Source organism: Triplophysa rosa, linkage group LG16 (assembly GCF_024868665.1).
Source record: "Triplophysa rosa linkage group LG16, Trosa_1v2, whole genome shotgun sequence".
Taxonomy (NCBI): domain Eukaryota; kingdom Metazoa; phylum Chordata; class Actinopteri; order Cypriniformes; family Nemacheilidae; genus Triplophysa; species Triplophysa rosa.
The window spans coordinates 12,433,669-12,457,727 of NC_079905.1; positions in this window are offsets into that span (position 1 = coordinate 12,433,669).

Sequence of the window (24,059 nt, forward strand, 5' to 3'; positions counted from 1 at the left end):
ACGCGGAGGAGAGCTCCGCTCACATTCTGAAAGAAGAAATCTCTTCTCTCTTAATGAAGGGAGCGATTCAGGTGGTACCTAACGGATTCCCGTTATTTCCTGGTCCCAAAGAAGGACGGCTCTCTCCGCCCCATCTTGGACCTCCGAGTGTTGAACAAACATTTGAGGAAATACAATTTCAGAATGTTAAACCACGGCACTCTGTCCCGCGCCATAAAACAGAACGACTGGTTCACTTCGGTCGATCTCAAGGATGCTTTTTTCCACATAAGCATTTCCACATAAGCAATACACTGTGAGTCCCATGTCTCTCCCATAGGTGGATCTCGAACACGAGATGATGAAAGAGAACAATAGGTTACTATCGTAACCCCGGTTCTCTGAAACATCGATTGGAGAGATGTGCTGCACGAGAAGCGAATATACTTACTGAGGAACAGCAGCGCAAGCAGACCTTATATGCGCTCAGGTAAGGGGGTGGGGCCTTGTAGCGAGTCTGTCTCGGCTCTCTTCCCTCTTCACTACGTCTGAACGTACTAGCAACAGTGCGCTAATGTTAACTGTGGTGCCTTAGGACTAGTGGTGAGCGATACGGTAAAATTTAGTATCGACCCGATACTAAGTAAATGCAGGGCCAGTATTGCCGATTTCGATACCGATACCAATACTTTTTACTTTTAAAAAGCATTCACTTGAATTTACATTTACTTTCCTGTAGATGAAATGTCACGATTTATCAGATGAATGCATCATTAATATGCTAAATCCGAATACATTTTCATGACCACTAAAATATTTTGTGATTTGTGCTCTTAATGTGCCTGTAGGCTAATTAATCATGTAGATGTTAAAACACTGGACATCATTTAAACCAAATAAATCTATTTATTTAGTTATTTATTCCTGTAATCGAATTTGCAAACATGAACTTTGCACCAAATTATTACTGGAAAATAGTAACAATAACAGATTACCAGAACAGAAAAACGATATAGCCTATAACAAAACAATTTCTCGTTATCCCAGTACTACTTCTCTAGCTTTAAAAAAACCCAAAGTGCACAAAATTATTACTCAAGAACAAAGATTTTAAAACTGCTTTTCCGTTTTTGTTCAATGTTATGTTTAGACAAAATAATAGAACAAATTAACATGTTTTCCTTTCATTACACTTTTTTAAGTGAATTTATAAACAAAGTGCACACTATTATTTAAGCACTTTATTTACTTTGTGTCTCAAACAATAAAGTACTTTCAATCTTTGGCTTTTTACCCCCAAAGGCCCACTGCCATACTTCGCAGTTCGCAGTGTTTTTATTCACGGAGGTGATAAAACTCCACACGATGCTCCTCTTCTTTTCGCTGGCTGTAGCAGCGTCTGCGCGCTTGCGCTTGGCGCTGCTGAGTCACGTGATAGCGGACTACAAAACACAGCAGGGCAGGGAGGAGCAATGTGTGCAAATCTAGGTGTTTGGGAAATAGTTTTTCTTCATTATACAATTATTATCTACATTAGTAAATAAATAAAATCAATAGTAAAAACTAAAAACACATTAGTAGCTACCGATATTCTTATGTTAGGATCGATCCTTTTCGATACAACCTCAGTATCGAAAGATACTTCAGGATCGATCCGCCCAACACTACTTAGGACCCAAACTGCTACTAAGCGGACCTTGATGTGCTTGGTATAAATTTGATTGCATTAGAAAATAATGTTAGGCGTTCATTTATTTATTACGTCAAAAGGCTTTGAGGTCCGGACGGACGCATCTCGCGGTCCGCATTCTTGCTTTACCCTGATTCATTATGTTAGGTCTAAAATAATGATTTATATTTTAGGCCCGTTGGATTTGGCAGGGAAGTGCGTGGTAACATCATTTGTTCTTTTGTGTTTGTCATGTCCGTACATAAGAAAAGAGGAAGAAAAGCATGCATATGGTATGGTAGCTTGAAGCTGTAAGCTTGTAGCCAAAACAAATGAGCAACACTGACCATGGATCATTCAAAATGGCAATCCTTTGGGAAATCACCAGAAACCTTAAACTGAGAAAAGTGTGCAAAGAGAGAAAGCGAGAGATTCTAGAATATTCCAGAATAGAATAAAACATTCTAGAACATTCCAGATTCTGTTCTGTTCTATTACAATGCACAGACCCAACTATATGTTTAAGCTATTTTTAAGTTGCCTTCTCTAAATTGTACTGAAGTTAATTTTTAGGATCAGCTCCTATTGCTTATTTATTGTTGTCTCCTCACATTAACATGGAGTATAAGCATGTTCACATAAAAATTGCAAATCTAAAAAACCGAAATGTTCTGTATTTAAAGGCGGGGTAACCGATTTCTGAATTTATGCTTTAGACAACTGAGTCGGGCCGAGTACCAAAACAACCTTGTAGCCAATCAGCAGTAAGGTGCACAGTGCACAGGACAGACATCAGCCGATCCGAGCGCTGACGAAAGCGAAAGATGGGGTAGGGGTGTGTTTGTTTTGATGATTTGAACATCAACAACGGCTAAGAGAAATCAGACACCCCGCCTTTAATGAATGCAATCATGTAATTGAACAAACAAGACATTACAACTGTTTTATTCATTAGAAATTAATGTATTTCCATTGGTGACCATAAATTAAGGTGCGTTCGGCTCATTACATTATTATACCTCATCTTTTATTTAACTGCGTGCCTTGCCTTGACCTTTCTGTCTCTAACAAAGATTACATTTCTTAATTGTTCTTGCATACACACTGTTGCCTCCCTCACTGTGTATTACATTAATTGTGGGAGACCTATGCACAGACCTGGTGCATGTAGTGTAATTAGGGTCAATGAACCTTCAGCATGCATGGGCCATTGACCATTATATTGACTGCCACAATGAGAAATTAAAGTTAAACAGCTCAGCATTTATAGCCTAGACCCCTCATCTTCATTTCTATTCATAAGATGCTTATGCAAGGAAATACTGTGTTGATATAGGTGTATGGGTTACACATTGGTTTATTTTTATTGGTGTATACACTCCATTAGCCACTTTTACATGTTATAATCTCCTTGAATTCTAACTGCTTATGAAATTATTCAAGCTATTGCTATGTAGATTTACATGTTTTAGTTTTACATTAATATATGCCAATTAGCCGTAGATGCTGGAATGCCGTATTTATTTAAAAAATACATTTATTAAAAAAATGAACAAATAAATGGCCAATAAATGCCAATTTATATACAAGAGTGACGTAACATAGTTGTACCAATTGCTTAACCAACTGGACATTACCTAGAGGATTTTAAAATGATATATAAGCTTCTCTATGCTTTAATAGCTGTTATTAAAATTAGGGTCACATAGCCAGACTGGGAACTGTCCAGAGGCCATACTGACAGGTAAACAGACCAATCACATTTTGTTTTGTGCAGCTTTACGTTTAGGAACGTGGAAATGTCGCCACAATAACAGACCGTTCATAACAGTTTGTGCATTCACAAACGTCTCAAAACAGCTTTTATGAGTTTTTATGTTAACCTTGCATACTCTTAAGAATCCAGCATTTTGTCGATTTTGATGAATGCTTAGAGACACTGATGTAAACACGACAGCTTTCTTCTTCGATCAGACGGCTTCATGTTGTTTCCAGGCAGACCAAAAAACGCGACCAGCACATCTTCCTGAAATCTTGCAGAATTTAACCAATCAGAGGACGAATTTGAATGTGCTGAAGGTCCATGGACATGACGTCTGAGCTGAGCATGTGACTATTTATCGTACTTCTTCAGCAAAAAGATACAGTATATACTGTAATTTATAGGTCACAACTGTTTGCCCAGGCTTTGTTACAGACATTGAAACAAAAGGGTTTTTCACACTGCGCTTAACCCCGTGTTATCTTCTTTCTAAACCCCGCTTTTAACCTTGGGTAAACGAACGTTTCACACTTGTAATTTCGAAGCAGGGGTTATCCCCGCATTTTATCAGGGGTTATGAAACCCCGCTCCGAAGCAGGGTTAGCACCACTTTTGCAGGGTTAACCCTGCATTGCGGTGTCAAACGTGTGCAGTGTGAAACGAAGCGGAGGTAGAATGATACGACCAGGCACTTAGCAACGGACACCCAATCAAAAACTGAACAGGCTTACCTCATTTCATAAGCTGTGTACAGTCACAGAAACTCCATGTGCTGTGTAAACAATCCTTTGAGTTTTTTATTTATTTGAGTAAGTAACGTCTTAGCAGGCTTGATCACTTTTTCTCAGATACAGAACAACAAGGTATTCGGTCATTTAAAGGGACCACACACTATTTTTATTCAGTCAGTTTGACACTGCAGTATTTATCCAATCATCACAGTTGACAGCGCAAATATGCAAATAAGAATGTTAACCCAGGGTTTAGTGATCTACAGTGTGAATTGTCAGGTTATGAATACCCAGGGTTGTCTCCTAACCCCTGGTAAATTATAAGCAGTGTGAAACGTGAAACAGATAACCCAGGATTATGTTTATCTGAGGTTCAGAATAACCCGGGGTTAATGATTTCAAGTGTGAAAAGCCCTAGAGTGTGCTAAGGCATTACCCTGCTTCACCTACAGTAGGCTCTATTTTTCTTCATGTGCATCAGTGCTAAAGTTTCTCCTGTGATTTGATGTTTTGGTATTTCCAGTTTTGACAGAATATAGACTGCTCTCTCCCTCTATTGTATAACAACTGAGCAGCGTGTTGTGAGTTTGGCTGTTGTGCACGAATACCGTGTCTAGCCATGAACTTGTCCATCCTGACAGCCCATTTCATATTGAGCTGAGATAAGAGGCTGGTGATAATCCCCCATATGCTGGCGGTATCTGAGTGCTACGTCTGCCTTCTTATTTGCTTCCATTTTCTAAGACCCGCTGTGTATTCTCTCATGAGGCAACAGTTCTATCTGCAGGGAGGTAGATTTTAGTATATGAGCAGGGTCACTTCCCTTGTGTGTGTGCTCATGGTTGTAGAGTGTGTTGGAAATGGAGTATGCTCTGAAGGGAGATTTTAGGCAGTCAACAAAGGAGCACATTAAATAATATTTCTAGAGCTTACTCCTACGTGGTTGTTTCTCAGGCTGTTGGTATTACATGTTGCATATCACTGGATATGTTTTAAGCGTTTGTTGGCATGGACGTTTTGCATGTTTAATGTACATAGGAATTTTAATTGGGAATTCATCACATACCTGTAGCTGATTGTGAACAACGGATAGAAAAGACGATGCACTCTGATTGTCATGACAACTGTGATGCGTCAAAAAAAGAAAAGAAGTTGACGGTGGTGGTGTGAGACTGAAGCTCTGGTTTAGTGTTTTAAAGGGATAGTCCACTGAAAAAAGAAAATTCTGTCATAATTTACTGTTTAAATGTCTTTGTTCTGTTGAACGGAAAGATATTTGGAACATTTCTGGAGAAGTCAAAAAATGGTGCCCCAGAAGTCTCAGTTGATAACATTCATCCTAATATCTTTCCTTGTGTTCAGCAAAACAAAGAACTTTATACAGGTTTGGAAAAACTTGAGGATGAGTAATTCATGAATTTTCATATTTTTGGTGGACTATGCCTTTAAGGTTGTCACATATTAGGGAAGTCAAAAATTCATCCAAAGCAAAGTGTTTTCAAGCTGCACATGCTCTCTGGGAATCAAACCAATGACATTGGCATTGCTAGGCCCACAGCGTACCAGCTCCTTTGGCTCCGCTATCATTCTTATGCATCAACGTCAAGTGATTTTTACCTCATTTTAAACAAGCTCCAATGCCATGCATTAAAAACGACTTAAATTATGTCCATCCATTTAATTTCTTTACTGATTACCCTATGTAGGAGTTTTGGAGCATGTCCCAGCATTTTCTGGACGAGAGGTAAGGAAAGACCCTGGCCAGGTGGACGGTCCATCACAATAAATGATATTTAAGACTAAATTACATATTGGCTTTGAAAGTCCTTTACTTTCATTGTCACTTTGAGTCTTTTACAGACAAAGTCATCTGCAATAAAACAGGTTATTATCCATAAAATGCCACTTTGAAAGGTGTTAATTAATTATACCTCCTCCACCATAGAAATAGTTTGGGTGTTCAAATGAAATTAGTTCATTATTCCATTCTTTGCTTTTTTTACCTGTGTTTTACTCTTATTATCTGGCTGGAATGGTGATGATTAAGACCGTGTAATTCCCGTAGGCTGCTGCGCTTATTTTGCTCATTTTTATTAAAAATTTCCCTGATGTTATTTGCATAGTGGGACACCGGGGCCTCTGTGTACGCTTCACTTTGACGGGGACGGCCACACAAGGCCAAGGACAGCTGCTAGCCGGTATCAAGACATATGGCCATGGCCTTTTACAAAAGCTAGGAACAGAACAACAAGCAAGAGCGCATAACTCCAGGTTGGCAGATAATGGATTTTTTAAAAATATACTGCTATAGAGAATGTGAAGCTGACGTCACGCCCTATGTTGCATGTTGCAGGGGCGCCGCCATCTTGGGAGGATCATACTCCACTGCTATTATTGTTTTGATATGTACCGTTACTTGTTTTGTTTGATATATGGAGAAATCGAAAGTGAAAGAACCAGGGCTTTTCCTTTAATCTGCGTAATACTATTGCAGTTTTTAATACAGCAAGACCGACCATAGTTATATTTCCTAATCAAACAAGAAAAACAAAACACTGCATTGAACACACTAGCAGCCATCCACCCAAGATGGCGCAAAATTCAACACGGCGTCGATTAACAAGCTCCATATAAAGCATAGTCCTGTAGACATATACTTTTGCCCTGTAGGAAATACATTTCTACATTTGAAGAGGTAGGAGAAGCTCTACCAATTCAAATTCAATTCACAAAGGCTCTTAGGAATTCATAGAATTTCATGTCAGATTTCAGATGCTTGCAATTGTTTTTACAAGTTACTGTTCTTATTGCTTAATTCCTATTCATCAGCCTAAACGGAGCTGAGTGTCCATAAATCATACACTAAGGATGATACTCATAATGTTCTGTTTTTACTTCTGGGATATATGAATGATTAAAAGATTAAAAAAGTGAACGTCTTTATGCTCAAAGTACTACAGATACAAACACAGTGGGAGATTTGTATATGCTGTGGGCAGCAGTATGGGCTGCTAATATCCCAGCAAGCCTTGCAGGGGGATAAGTAAGTTTAGGACAATTATATAATATACTCATCCTAGTTTTTAAATTGTATAAAAAAGGGATACTCAAGTTTAACTAGTTCTAGTTTTTTATAAGATTGAAAATGTTGTACTAAAAGAGCATTGCAAAGAAAAGTATTTATGTGCTGTGCACAACTTATAATTTCATCTCAGTCAGATCTTGTAGATATTAATAAGCCTGCGTGAATTGAATGAGTTTTTTCTTTATTTTCAAAATGTGTGCTTTATACACATTTTCTTTTAATGTGAGGATTTTTCCTGGATATGCATGCAACGCGCATTAGATTATCATTTTTAACTGTTAGTGTTCCACATTGGTTTTGTCATGGGTATCAGTTTATCTTGTTAAACTGGAACTGTGTATTATTAGTTCCTCAAGGGACGCATAATGTTCATGCATAGTTTTTAAGTCTAAAATAATGCTTAATTCAGTCACTTATGTAACGGCCACCAGTATGTTTGATAAACTGAGTAATCGTGTGATGCTACTAGCTACGTTTAAATGGACACATCGGATTGAATTTATTCAGATTTTGCGATATGAATGTAGTGTTTACATGAAAGGTAAATAAAGTGATCTGATTGATGTGCATGTTTATATGACAAGCTTTAAGATTTAATCTGCTGACATGCGCACACTGCAAAAGAGTTCACCTAAATACCCACTAAAACAGTGTTTTAAAGCACATGTTGTGTATATTTTATATGACAAAGGGCACAAAAAAATATACGGTTTATTAAAGCAGAGTAATGTCTCGTGCCAATGAAGCACGAGCATTTCGGATGCGGTTTTAGCATGGTAAAACCATGGCAAAACTACCAAGACCCACCAGATCGTCTGCAGGCAAACAATAATTTGAATAAATGTTTAGCAACAGCTCATACCGAACTTTCGAAGTGATAATATGCGGATTCATATCAGCATTAATGGTAATCAGAGACGGGCGCGGTGGATGCGGCTATCATTACAATATTCACACAAACGGCTACTCAAACAATGTAATAGGCACAGATGTATTTATTTTATGTCACAGACTCCAGCATTATAATGTAGAGTTCATAAACGCAAAATAATGAGTACATATCAATGAAGCAAGGTCGTTACAGCAATTTACCATGATAAAACCAGTAGGCCTAAATCAGCACATGTAAGTAAACGATAAATAAAATACATGTTCGTTACTACGAATACAAATTCAATTTTATGATTAGATATTTTTGTATGTTTGTGCATCAGCAAATGTATCATGTTTTAAAAATAAATTGCGGTTAAAACTCACTCCAGGGAAACAGTACGTACTGTAACCGTACGACCCAGCGTTGTCTTTGCACATGCGCAAAACTTACTTCGGTTTTCAATCTGATCAAGTGTTTACATGTCCTATCAAGTGGATTACAAACGGCATAAACCATCCCTTACAATCTGACTGAAATTTCAATCGGCTTGGGCAGTTTATGCTGATTGACGTGTTTATATGGAGCATTTTCATTCGGATTGGATTTTTAATCAGATTACGTTGGTCCATGTAAGCGTAGCTACTGTCTCGGTCAAAAGTGCTGTAGGAAGTGAACTTTGCATGGATGTTTGTAAAAGTGTATCTTTACACAAGTCTTTTCATTATTTGCAGTGATTGGAGGCTTTGTATGCTTGATATTTTGCCTTTGTTCCTGTTCTCAGTTAACATTATCATACTTGGTACAAAGTTACTATAGCAAGTAGGTTGCAAGAACTAAATAAAAAATACATTGTGTTTTTAAATAGTTTACACAGCTGTTCATGATCTGTTTTCTCAGAGACAAATTTGTCAGGTAATAAAATAAGTATCTAAACCAACATCCATTGGTGCCAGTAACCTCTGTAGACAGATTCACAGATTCTGGATCATCTTTTTCCTGAACACATTTCATAGTCTGCTTGTCATTCTATATAGCTGCAGATATCAATCAAAATTTTCTCTCGACTTTGCAAGATGTGTCTGGCGAGACCTGTGGTGAAGATCAAGTATTACCCACCTTGCTGGATGACTAATTTCTAATGTTCTTGCTTTTAGGATTAATCCAGGCGTGCACATATTTGGCAAAACTTGATTTATTTTACCCCATGCCCCTGCATGTAATATGTTGATAAATTGACAAATCGGGTGTGATTGGCTCACATTTAATCACATAGAGAAATGAGATGCCAGGCCAGGCCTGGCTGCACAGTCTATTAGAGTGAATCTATTCAGGCTAAATCCTATTTCAGCTGTGGAACCGTTCCTGTCAAAACATCTACATCTCTACAACAGAGGCCATGGCTCAGAGCTGCAGCAAGGATATGATTCTGGTTTGATCAAAAATAATTGTTGCAAATTCTGCTTAAAAAATGTTGATGTATTTAATGGAGAGCAAATTAAACTTTTGCCGAAGGTGTCGACTTCTTGTTTTATCATATCTGATCTGCCACATCCATATGATGCTTTGCCAGGCAACAAAATGAGAAATAAGTTTTAAATGTGACACTTCATAAAGGTTGAATACAAGTGAAGGTTGTACAAGATTCAGAGGGATTATAATCACAAAGTACCTATGTAAAACGTCTTGGTTACAGATGTAACCTCAGTTCCCTGATGGAGGGAACGAGACGTTGTGTCGAGCCGACAGATGGGGTTCGTCCCTGAGAACCAATCGCTTCCGACTTCTTAGAAAAGGCCAATGAAATTGGCCAATGAAATTTGCATGCCGGACTCCGCCCCTGGATATCCGGGTATAAAAGGGAGACGGCGTGCCTCATTCATTCACCTTTGTACTGAGGAGCCTGAGACCTCTCACGACTGCTGCAGTGGGCAGCACGTGTTGTGGCAAGAAGGACACAACGTCTCGTTCCCTCCATCAGGTTACAGGTTACATCCGTAACCAAGACGTTCCCTTTCTGTCGGTCTCTCGACGTTGTGTCGAGCCGACAGATGGGGTTTCTATGGAAAACGCCACAACACTGTGCCCTGTCACAATCTCTAGCGAAGCGACGGTGACTGGCCTGGGCGTGTCAGCCGTGAGCGCTACCGCGAAATTGTAACCTACCAGTGGGTAGGTAGGGGGTCCCAGAGCTTTACTTGAAAGGTGGGAAGGCCCCTGCCTTCGGCCTCACAGGCGGCGGCCTTGTTTCTCTAACAGCGAGAAGCCGCCTGGTACCGTAAGGCCACTGGGTAAGCGCTACTTCCTCAAGCGGGGGATGCGCTACAGAGACCACTTCCTCCCGGAGGGAGGAGTTTAGTGGAGATACCAACATGGTCTCACCGATGGGGGAGAACTCATGGGAAGAATGTGCGGACTGCCAATCTCTGTTTGAGACAGCCCTCCCTGCTGATCTCAAAGAGCTCAAAGCTCAGAGCTCCTGTGGCTCTGCGTGCGGTCCAAGCAGAGGCACAATGCGCGTACTGGACACAACACGGATGGGGTTGGGTCTTCCTCCCCGGTGGGGAGCGCCTGTAAGTTCACCACCTGGTGTAGGGGGAGTGGTGGGAACTTTGGGCACGTAGCCGGGCCGGGGTCTCAGGATAGCGTGAGAATCACCGGGCCCGAGTTCTAGGCAATCTGTGGACACGGAGAATGCTTTTAGGTCCGATACCCTCTTGAGCGCCATCCGATGAGCCGTCTTCATCATGAGGTGAGAAAGAGCGGCATCTCCGAGGGGCTCCAGGACCGCATCAAGGTCGCAAGAGGGTACGGAGCGCGGGTGAGGCAGTGCCTTCCCGCGCCCCTTAGGAACCAATTGATGAGGTTGTGCTGTCCTAGAGACTTACCAGCAACTGGGTTGTGATGAGCGGCAATAGCTGCTCCGTACACGTTCAGTGTGGAAGGGGAGAGATTACTCTCGAGTCTCTGGAAGGACAGCACGTTCCCAATCGAGCAACTCCGCGGGTCTTCTCTTCGAGAATAGCACCAGGATGAGAAGAGGCACCACTTACAGGCGTATAGCCGCCTAGTGGCCAGGGCCCTAGCCTGAGTGATGGTCTTAACCACCGCAGGGGGTAGACTACTCAGAATCTCCTCATCCCACCCAGGGGCCAGACATGGAGGTTCCAGAGGTCTGGCCTGGGATGCCATAACGTGCCCTTCCCCTGGGAAAGCAGGTCCTTCGTCAGGGGAATCGGCCGGGTGGGAGCTGTTGCACACGGCACCCCAACCCTGCAGGGAGGCGGCTGTCGTCACCATGACATGCCTCGTGACCTGCCCGAGAGGGACCCCCGCGTAGAAAGGTCATTGAAGACCAAGGGGTTAGGGTGCGTCGGCAGAGAGGCGTAATCACCATCCGCCTGCTGCCGGTGTGCCACGCTCTCCAGGGAACTCGACTCTGTAGCCAGTGTTGGAGCGGTCTCATGTGCATTAACCCGAGGGGTATCACCACCGCCGATGATGCCATGTGCCCAGGAGCCTCTGAAATTGTTTCAGGGGGACCGCTGACTGCTTGAAATATTCCAGGCAGTTCAACACTGACTGAGCGCGCTCTGTAGTCAGTCACGCTGTAATGGAGACAGAGTTGAGTTCCATACCAAGAAAGAGGATGCTCCGCACAGGGGAGAGCTTGCTCTTTTCTCGGTTGACCTTTGGTCCCAATCGATCTAGGTGCCGAAGCACTAGGTCCCTGTGTGTACATAACAGATCTCGCGAGTGTGTCAAATGAGCCAGTCGTTGAGATAGTTTAGTACCCGCACACCTCTCTCCCTGAGGGGAGTGAGGGCGGCTTCCACTATCTTCGTGAAGACTCGTGGGGACAGGGACAGACCGAAAGGGAGCACTCTGTACTAATATGCCTGACCATCGAAAGCGAACCGTAGGAACGGGCGATGATGAGGGAGAATCGAGACATGAAAGTAAACGTCCTTCAGGTCGATTGCCATGAACCAATCTTGACAGCTGATAGATGCCAGGATGCGCTTCTGCGTGAGCATCCTGAACAGCAGGTTGAGTAGGTGCCTGTTCAGGGTATGCAGATCTAGCAACCCCCTTTTTGGGGACGATGAAGTACGGGCTGTAAAACCCGTTGAACATCTTGGCTAGAGGGACGAGCACGATCGCTTCCTCACCAGAGGGGTGGCGACCTCGGCCCGAAGCATGGGAGCATCCTTGCCTCTGACTGAGGTTTGGAGGATGCCCGAAACTTGGGCGGGCGTCTGGGGAGTTGGACCGCGTAGCCGAGATGGATCGTATCCCATAGTCACCGTGACTGTTTGGGAAGCTCTTGTCAGGCTCCCAGGGACCGAGACAGGGAGGCTAGGGGTAAGTTCTGCTTCATCGACCTCCCGGGGGGTGGTTCGATGGCTGTCAGTGTGGATCCCTCGCTGTGGGGGGGCCCCCGGAGAGGAGATCGGCTCTGCTGTTTTACCTGCCTGGCGATGATGTAGCACAACGCAAGTTGCTGAACACCGTCGTGTAGAGGGTGAGAGCGGCTGTGATAATTCCCAGACGATGATGTAGCACAACGCACCGTCGATTGAGAGTGCTTAGGCTGCTGATTATCCTCGACATTGGGTCTCGCCGTGACGCAACGTCTAGTTGCCGAACACCATCGTGTAGAGGGTGAGAGCGGCTGTGATAAACACCCAGAGAGAGAGAGAAAACTCTTAGAAGTGGGCTGTTGGGACGGGGCAGGAACCGTCCCGGATCGACCAACCAGCGAAGGAATGGCTGGGGTCGGGCCCAAAGGTATTCTCGATCTCCCTGGCGTCTTCCCATGAGGGCCGCTTCGGCTTCCGCCGCGGCTGCTGACGGGGTGGTGGTCTCCTCTTTGATGTCTTCTTCCGGGGGGCCGCCTGAATGGGGGGTGCCGAAACCGGAAGGCGTCGAAGAGGACCTGGGCTGCTGGGAAGCAGACTGTGCACGGGATCTCGACGGCCAGAGGGCGGCCGAGTCGCGGCGGGGGAGGATATCTTGATATCCTCTGTCTGCTTCTTTACTGTCGAGAACTGCAGCTCGACAGTATCACCAAACAGCCCCCCTTGCAAGATGGGCTCGACCCCTCGAGGGAGGGAGCTCCGAGGAATCGTCGGAGTCCGATGCCAGTAAGTCGCCGGCAGGGCCGTAGTCCAGCCGTCACGGAACGGGAAGCAGACGAGGTGGTGGCTGAGTCCCGTGGGAACACAGCCACCCGTGACGCAACGTCTGAATCGTCAACCGGCAGGGCAGGACGTATCCACAAGGGCTGCCCCAGCGTACTCGATGAGTGTGTTGCACCCACGAGAACAGCAGAACATGCCACGCTGGAGTAATTTGCTCTTTTAGAGAAAAAACTCGAACACTTCTGGAACCGCCGAGACGCCCAGGGGAAGTCGCCGCAGGAAGGGACAGTCTGCTGCACCACGTCGTAGAACCGGCAGTCTTGTAGTTGCTATCTTGTAGCGAAGTCTGTTGATCATGAGCGAAGGCTCCGAAGAACAAAAGGTGAATGAATGAGGCACGCCGTCTCCCTTTTATACCCGGATATCCGGGGGCGTAGTCCGGCATGCAAATTTCATTCGCCAATTTCATTGGCATTTTCTAAGAAGTCGGAAGCGATTGGTTCTCAGGGACGAACCCCATCTGTCGGCTTGACACAACGTTGAGAGACCGACAGAAAGGGAACCAAAATTAACCTCACTAATCCTGTCCGAATAGGGCTAACATTTTCAAAGCATGTACCATATGAATCCAGGCTATTAGTCCAGACCACCATCATGTGATAGCACATAAAAAACTTATGAGGTTGCTAATGTAGCCTTAGTTTTAAATGGGAAGCCTGTCCATTTGTGAATTATAAAAAGGGGCCTAGAATCGTGGGGAAATCCTGATTGCACTGCCTCTGATGTGTTTTTAATGTGTTTTTGATGGCATTGAAATGACTTTGAAACTTGGCAATAAAGCCAATTACATTCTTTTTACTGTTCTCCTGATTCACAATGCACATGGCCATGCAAACTCTCTTCTTATGTACAGTTCGGGTTTAAAAAGGAGGGCTGTGTAATGACACAGGCAGGAAAGAAATTAAATTTGAGAGACAGCTATTTAAGAGGGAAAAGCTTATCACTTAGATACAGTAGATTGATCTACTGAAGTGTAGAAATGCTGAGGAAACTGCAGAGCTAATAGATTTAACAGGACTTTATACCTAAAAGTGAAGTATTTTTGAAAGTTTAAATAATTCCTACCTTCCCAAGTTAAAGAGTTTACATTTAAACTTTAAGCTACAGTATCTGTGAGTTGTTCTTTTCCACAAAAGTGTAACACCATGTCTACACCGGACGCGATGCGACAAAAGACAATAGAACACATTAGAACCCATTATAATTTGACATTTTGTCCACACTGGATGCGGCGCCCGTCGTGTCCGGTGTAGACACGGTGTAACAAAAGAGTTTCCGATCTCACAGAAATTTGTACGTAGTTTGCGAGGTGGCTAATTCGTAAGAATTTGTATGATCTTATTCATACAGTACGTTTTAGTATGATTGTCAGTGACTTTAGTATTAGGGGTGGGGTTAGGGGAGGGGCTTCATTATTGCTTTTTTCTAAAAATAATGTGTTGTTCGACGATTCACATTGTACGAATTCATACGAATTAGCCACCTCGTAAAATACATACGAATGCCCGCAATATCAGGGTTGGAGTTATACATTGGTGGGCCTTGGAGTCAAAAAAGGTTGAGAACCCCTGGTATATTTGATCAACCACTGGCAGAGATGGGGTGTTTGGGAAACATTTTTGCAATGTTATTTTCTGTTCCAGTTGGACAAATGGCACATTTCCGTTTAATACTAGTATCGACCCAGTTCAAACTCATGAAATGCTGATGAATGAATCAGTTATTTGCAAGAGTTGTTCTTTTTCAAATAATTAGTCAGACATAAATCTCTAACATTCCACAGGGGTGTAAAAATGGGATTTCCAACACATCCTCTCTCTTTCGCCCCCAAAACATCAATCAGTGCTTCCATCTAAATCAAGGTTGTTCTGTGTGATTAACACAATTATGATCTTATCTGCCTGCAGTGGCACTTTGAGGCCAAAGCATGATAGCTTAATCACTGGAAAATTTTAATTTCCAAGCCCCGTCCGAATTATGTATCCTCCCTGAACTCATTTTCTAGTCCCAGCTCCTGCCTTTTCAAAATTAGCAACATTTGGATGGTGGCAGTAGGAACAGCTTGTAAAATCCCTGATAAACAACCTTCAACACAAATAACTAAAAATCCTGTTTAGACCACTATAGATTTTATTCCCATCACTACAGTGTGTTGAATCACCATGTCTTACCTTGCATCTGCTACTTGGATGATCAAGGTCTTCAGATGTCACCAGTCTGTCAGCGGCTTTGACAAACACTACAACCAAGGATACAAACCCTTGCTTCTCTATAAACATCCTTCGAGATGCAGTCGGTTTAATGGCATATTTTAGTTGTCCAATGAAATGCGTGGCCATCTGCTTCGAAAAGAAGGAAATCTATGTATCTCTTAATTCAAGGGATGGAAATACCTTGAGTAACCTTTTCCTTCTCCCTATCTCAGTAATATAATAATCCCCAAAATTGGTATTCAGATGGCCGTCATTTGCCAGTTTTAATAACACAACTCTTTTGGTTTTACAAGTATTTTTTCATGTAAAGTGCTTACAAAATGAGTTTACTACTTTATGGATTCTTCCAAAATATGTTCACAACACCTGTTTAGAAAATAATGTAACGCCATTGAAATGCACATCATGCCCATGCATTTCATTCCTATGTGCACAATTGCACTAAAAAATGCAACATCTGACAGGCCAGATGCGTTAGATTTTCAAAAAACATACATTGACATGTGGCAACTCTCTCCCACTGAGATATAAATTGAGCTTTCACTCATCCTTATCATGCAGGCACAGAAGAGAAAGAACACAGTAGTTAGTAGTTAAGGCTCTGATCTCATGTAGGTGAGACAGAAAAGAGCATGACATCATAGATTCTCTTCATAGAATTAAATGGGGCACTAGATCTTTTCCTGTGACATAACCGCTTCTGGTATTCACCATCACCAATAAACCCTGATCACTTTGTTCTTGAAGTTATGCTTCAAAAGGTGCACTTATATGCTTACAAGTTAAAAGACTACCATGCAGTGCTCGAATTGAAGGGGGGCTGGGGGTTTCCGGGAACCCCCATAAGGCATTAGGGACCCCCATAAGAAGTAAAAAATAGACTTGGGGGGTTCCTCAGATATTTTTATTTGAGTAAAAATGATAATGACAAATGTGATTAAATTAATGCAATGGATATGGTAAATTTTGTGAATTAACTATTTACAATAATTTATATTAAGTGTGTTTATGGGCTAGTTGTCACGGTCCCACCTTCTTGTTTCTGAATTTCTAGTCGTGTGGCGGGATCGGGGCAGAGCCCTTAGGTTCTATGTGAGAAAGCCATGAGATGTTTATGTTTTTGACATCTCATGTGTTTTCTCGTGTCTTGTCATTGGCCCCGCCCCTCTCGTCTCATGTATTGCTTTCCTCCCGTGTCTAATGTTCCCCACCTGCCCTCCTTAATTATCCTTCGTTTGTCTTCCCTATAAGATGTCCTCATGTTTCATTGTCTTGTGCTCGTTCCATGTCTCCTGAGCTTTCTTATTGTTTCATGCTCGTGTTCCTGTTTAAAGTCTTCGTCAAGTTTAGTAAGTTTTTAGTTTAGTTTTGTCCAGTTATGTTTAGCGTTGTTTTGTGTAAATCAGTCTTCGTCCTGTTCATTTTCCTGTTTTGTTTAGTTTACCCCATCGCGGGTTTTTTGTTTCGTTTTTGGTTATTTAATAAATATTCCTGTTGTGTTAACCCCTCAACCCTGCCTGCGCTTGGGTTTTTCCTGCCACAGTCCGTGACACTAGTTGTAATGTCTCTTTAAATTTTAAACGCCCCGCCCTACATCTAAAGTTTTAGACTGTTTTTAATAAATAGCTATAGTTATGTACAGTATATTATGATCAAATATATTGTGTATTTTGTATAAATTGTATAATGCAAGACTAACCCCCACCCCCACCAAAAAAAGTCTTATGGGGGACCCCCATAAGACTTGATTCAATTCGAGCACTGACCATAAGCATAAAGTACCAAGCTATTACCAAAATTTTAAACAAGCAATAGTGTGTTATGGTAGAATATCAGCACGGTTGTAATTCTAGCATAGGCACATCGTATACAGCCATAACAACACTCTTGCTCATGTGATATTGCTTTTAAACAACAGATCGACTGACAACTCAGTATGTGGATAAATATGGGAAAAGCCTGCAAGCTTTCATACATTTGCAGAAACTCTGCTTTGCATAGTTTTAACAACTGATTCATGTGAAATAAAGAATTTCATGTTCATGTTGGCATGAAAGGATCAGAATTACTCACACTGAGCAAAATCCTTCAACTATGACATTTTGTTGAAGGAATGAGATTTTAAAATGGAAGATCGGCCTGCAAGTCATGCAGAAGTTTCAGCCATATCACTGTACATTAATTTAAGCTCTCTGCTTTAATGGAACCTTTACCTTCATATATTGCTGATGGAACTCACCGTTGCTTTAAATGCAAGGTCATCACTTCAGAGGCAATATTGAGCGCAGTATCAATTTAATGTCAGCCCTAAAACCATGCAATGCAGATTCTCTCTATTCTCATAGAACATAAAGAGCTGGCGTAATGTTACAGAATCGTAAATTTAGAGAAAGGGCGGACAACTTGGAAAGTGCCTAAAATAATTATTCACAGGTTGATAAATAATGGAGTATTTTGTATAATTGTATGGTCTATTACGGTCTTGTTGACTTCTGAAAGCTGCAGTCTGTAACGTTTGCCTCTCCAACGTTTTTGTCACATTATACCTTATTATTATAGCTCAAATTATAAATCATTATTACATGCTTCACATTAATTGTGGTAAGGTAAGGAGACAGTTTTGAACACTTATTTAACGCCTGTGCTGACATAGGCAGTTGCCTTGGGCGCAAAATGACCAGAGGGGCACCAGACGAGAGCACAAAAAACGCGACACGTGAACAGCTTCTTGCATCATGACGCGATTATGATTAACTATGATTGATAATCTTAACGCGTTAATTATGCATGTGTAACGGAGACCAGATAGTGTGATCTGTGCAGTTAAACTTCACTCCCCGACTTCAAGAAATGCTCCCACAACTTACGTTGGACTGTTGGACTGTTGCCTTGTTGTTAAAGCGCCTGCTTCTCATTGCCTGTTCTAAGTTCAAATCCCACTCAGAGCAGCTTGCTTATTTACAACCATTTTACTGGTAACACTGACACTGCGTGATATTTTTGACTGCTTTTACCAGTAACATTGAAACTGCGTGCTGTTTTTGACTGCTTTCAACTAAGTGAACTGTAAAAAGTGTTTACTGGCACAGTGGCCATGCCATTTATTTAAGAAAATCCAAAACAATACAATAAGCTATCATTTGTGTCCCTACAGCATTTGCGCAAAGCTTTACAAAACGATAAAAAACGTTCTCATTGACCTTTATCTAAAACCCCTGGGGGGTCGCAAGGCAGGGAGGGCGGGATCACAAGATGATTAACAGAAATCATTTATTTTATTATTATAAATAGCATATGTAATCAGTAAGAGTAACAAAATATAAAAATATTAGTTAAGTGAAAAATTATAAAAAGCCATCAGACTTAGGAATTTCCTCCCCCTCGATCATGATCCCTGAGGTGAGACGTCACATTAACGACATTAGCAAACTGCATTAGTTTAGGTGCAGCAGGTCCATTTACAGAATCACGTTAAACAGTCCCATGTGCACGCAGATTATTTTTCAGGCTGTAAATTTAGGATATTCTTATTTGTCGAAAAGAAACGTTGATTAATTTCGACCAAAGACAAAGCAGGGAGGCCAGCGGAGGAGGGCGGAGAAGCGTCGCAGTCAGAGGGGCCGTATCGTCCTCAGGTACGTAAAGAGACACATCCATCAGCACTCAAATCAGTTTGATGAAATTGGACCATCTGTAGTAATAGTTCATATTTTATGTATAACAAGTAAAGTAATGAGTAAATAACTATAAAATAATATTATATTAGACTGTGCTCGTTTGTGTTGTCATCATGCGCGTTTGGGTAGAATTGGTGCATGTGCACATTTGCGCACAACGTTTGTATTGTTTAATCACCTCCGAGGATAGTGGGGGTCTCGAGTCACTGACAATGTTATTTTGGGGATCGTGGGCTGAAAAGTTTGGGAACCCCGATCTACAGTAAATAATAATAATAATCAAATCTTCGTTTTATGAGCTCTAATTTTCAAGTACAGTATTATTGAGAGTTTTATTTTATTTTTTCAGCATTATTTTCAAACAATGAGTACGTAATTAGAATTTTTTTATTACAAATATTTTTTAGTTGTTATTTATTTACATCCTATTTATGTTAATCACAATTCATGTTATTTTAAAATAAATATGAATTTTGATTTAAAAAAAGTTAATTTTCATATATTTTTATTTATTCATTTGTTTATTTTGTATAGGAGGGGCGCAATCTAAAATCCTGCCTAGGGCACGAACAGAGGCTGGACCGGCCCTGTCTGTAACATTTTTTTGTTTATTTTAATGCAAAAAATGTTTTTTTTTGCAGCTTTAATTTTGTTTGTTTGCATATTACATGAAATTTAAACTATTCTCTAGCAGTTGAGCTACAGGAACACCAGAGCTACATATGAATATGAGTATTTAAAGATCCTATAATATGTTCATTGGTTTTAGTCATGTAATACTATAACTGCTAGTCAGATTAGGCAGATGGCAACGTGGACACATCCTCATTCCATGCATGGTAAATAAATTCAGCCAAATAAAACTCTGACTACATTTTATGCTCAGCTGATTGAACATTGCTCTTTTCAATTGCCAAGCCATTGTAACCAATGATTGGTTTTGTAGCCCAGAATCTTTCAAAGAAATTGAGATGTAAGTTTCTACAGTCGACATAGTATGCAGCTGAGAAGAATGTCTGAATATCTCATTATGGCCTTTCAAATAACCCCTTATGGCAACGGTTCACCAGTGACCCTGTGAATGATGGAGAAATTAACCAGCCATCATCCTTTAAGTCAAAGGCATAGTTGTCGCTTGCCAATTTTCAAATCCCTGTAGACATCAATTGAAGTGACAAATGACAGGCTTAATTTCATTACGGTCGCTGTCATCGAATTCACTCTGGTTTATTTGAAGGGGGAAATCTATAGTTTCAATATACTTTCATTACTACATATGTAGACCTTGTGAAAAAGCACCCTGACCTTCTGAGATGTTCTCCGGCTTTGCAATGGAAACCCCTATTATTTGTTTGTAGGAACCAGTTCCCAATGGTTCTTCTTGTAGAGGAATCCTGAAAATATTCCAGTCAATTGTGGTTGTCAGATTATCAATATAGTATTTATTATATATATATATATATATATTAGTTGTATCCTAAAGTTGGTGAAGGGATATTGGGGTCAGGTATTGTTAAATATAGCTGATGGGCCTTTGCTAAGTTTAAACAGGGAGGCCGTGAAGTAAAAGACAATGGAGCAAAATGAAACAATGTTGCCCGAGACAGCAGAACTACAGGATGTGTCACAAATCCAGTCTCATCCCCAGTGCTTGGTAAAGATTAGGGTGGCAATGAAACTTCACCACACCTTTGTCCATGCGTTCAGAGAATGGTGTCAGGGAAAAAATTAAAGACTGGTGGGAAGGATGAAAGGAATAATAAAACAGTTCGGTCTCTAAAAAGGCTCATTATGAGAGTCATTATGCATGTCTTTCAGCATTTCACCAACTTTCATGCATTCATGTCAGGCGCTCAACCATGAGATCTGCTTTGGAACTTTTGTAGCACAAGACAAAGGCAAGTTGGGAAGCTGGCCAGGTACAGATCATTGTTACTCATTATGCCTATAGCAAGACTGTGGGTTAAACAGTGCAATCTTTCATGTATGACAAAGAAAAAAGTCTAGGTTGTAATGATTCCTGCAGGGCAGGCAAGCTGCACATGTAGCACGTGAATTAAATACAAACGATTATACTCTTCCTTTAATCTTAGCGTTTTGGGTAAGATATCATCCAAATTCCTATTAAAATACTTGTAGTGTCTATCCAATGTAATATGCATGCTTTATTTGCAAAGTAGCATATTTATCATACGTCTGATCTATTATTAATAATCTCATCCTTTATCTAAGCCCTGCGCTCTGAAAGCTTTTATGATACATGTGAGCCCTCTAGTGTTCCTATATCTGAGACCATAATGTATGAAATAGATGATGCTATTTAGGAACACATGAACAGGTTGTTAATCCTGAGTTTACGATTTAAAACCGGCCGACAATTTAGCATGTTTGCCTTACTTTTTAAACCGTTTTTACAGACTTATTTCAGTCATTTTTCAGTTATTAGTTTTTTTCTTTAGAAAAGTATGTTTAAAATTATCGACACTCACGTGAGATACATATCAGTTGACATCTGTCATATCAGTAGCTTAATAAAACTTTATTTTTATTTTATATGGAGCATGCGGGTTCATTGGGGCCATCAAATGAAGATCACAATTAAAACCTATAGCCTACTATATTGCGATAACACACGCTTTCATTAAATAAATTAAAAATGACCTATGAGGAGATGGGCATTTCCACATTGACACTGGTACCTGAAAATATTTTGCTTTTGCCTGATGCTGCATTAACATCACTGTCGCTGCGTCTCAATTCAGAGCTACATTCCAAGACTGAATGTGTCACAACGGCAGGACTTAAGGCTGTGAAAACCGTTTCCTTCAAATGCATCCTTCCCCCGGCAGCAAAATCTAAAACAAATGGATCGTTTACAGCCTTGGATGTAAACAAAAGTAAGTATTCTGCAGAAAAGCATCATTATCACTGTTTTACTATTATGTATGATATTTTGCATTAAAGGTATAGTTCACCCAAAAAATGGTCCCCAATTACTTTCAATAGTAGGAAAGAAAATTTCTCAATGGGGACCATTTTTGGGTGAACTTTTCCTTTATCATTACTGCAATACTGTATATGAAATGTATACAGTACATTTTACTTATATTCATCATGTTGGTGAATTTGATATAGTGTTGGGTAGTTTCTTCAGCAATGCGTTATTTTCTCTATAGGCCACAGAAGCGGCGTTGAGCAGAAACAGTTGACACAGGAAATCCTCCGTAGCCTAGACTGTGTCATTTCAATTGAACTTTTGTGAACTTTGGAAGCGTCGTTCTTGAAAGAAATGCAGCCTCTGAATTGGGATGCAGCTTGTGTCAAATCTGCTTGTTATGTAGTTTTTCAACCTTAAAATAATGTTTCTAAAATTATTCCAGTGGTAGGACAACTCTTAACCAGATGAATTCTACTACCGCTGCAACCTGAGCAGTCTCATCGCGGTTACAACCACACTCTGTAAATTCTGTGTTCTGCCTGCAGAAGAGTGTCCAAATGACGGTTCTGCATTCGCCGGTTCCATCAGCTTAGTAAACAAATTCACGTGTATTGCGCTGCCTACGCGGAAGCTTATACGGCGACAGTATTTATGACACTAGTAACAGACAATTGCGCTTATCAACCACATGGGGGAACCTGTGAGCAAATGTTCCATAGTGTTGCTTTAAGTTGTGACGTAAGGAATACCGTTTCATTTACGTTTACGCGAAACTTTTATAAACAAACAGCGTTAACTACATTGTCACAAAAATGACCCGCTGTCTGGCCATCTGGGATTTAGTTATGGAGATAGAGTTTAGGATCGTGTTTTTAATAGTTTTACAGCAAATTTTCAGTGTATATCAGCATTTTTTGTTGTTTGCCTATGAAACAATACTGTATATGATCTTCCATATACGGTGGTGCATGATGTAATGCTTAACAAGCGGATTGGACTGAGACAACTGAGCACAAATATAAACGTTAATGACCCTAATACACATCTCAGATGAAGGTACTGGTTAAAGCACAGAACCATTCCTACTGTGTTTGTGCGTTTACCAGCTCTTACCACAGCATGTCAAGAGCATTTGAAAAGGATGTGTCATACAACAGAATTGTACGATAAAACGGAAGTAATTTCTGAATGTTGTTTTAAGGATTTTCTCTTTTCTGCACTCTCCAAAACTCTTAAGTGCTTTGCTCAGTCTTATGCCTCCACTTTAAAAGCAAATCGGCTTTGATCTGCTCAGCCCTAGTGGAGTTATTTTAATACCTAATATCACCCTTCTTCCTACTGTTCTGTACATTCAGGTATGCATTATGGGATATATGTTAAAAAATATTAGATATACACATTTTGCCCTTATTTTGCACATTTGCCTATATTACTGTTATACTTTTCTACCTCACAGCAAAATCGCCAGTGTTAAAAAATGTCAAATTAACATATATAATCCACACTTTCATAGTGTGGATTATATATACACTGTGAGAGTTAATTTGACATTTTTTAACACTGGCGATTTTGCTGTGTCCCTCAGTCTTGCAAAAAACCAACCTGCAGTTGGTTTCTCAGCTCATTTTTGAAGAGATGTAAATTCTTCTTTTTCAGTGCACTGTTTGGAATAATTACCACTCAGACTTTGAGTGTTCATTAAAATTTTACTGATCCTAAATTGGATATAGGCCTACTGCAAGTACCCAATTTTATTTTTCCTACACCATGCTTAAAATAAATTAATCTTCATCAGCAGCAACAACTGAGAAAAATCTTCCTGAACTTTGTGAGATTACTTTCCATGATTTTATAAATGACTTCTTTATCTCAGATATCTACAAGTTTCTCATCTTTTTTAACTTTTGGAAGAAACAAAAGATAAGATGAG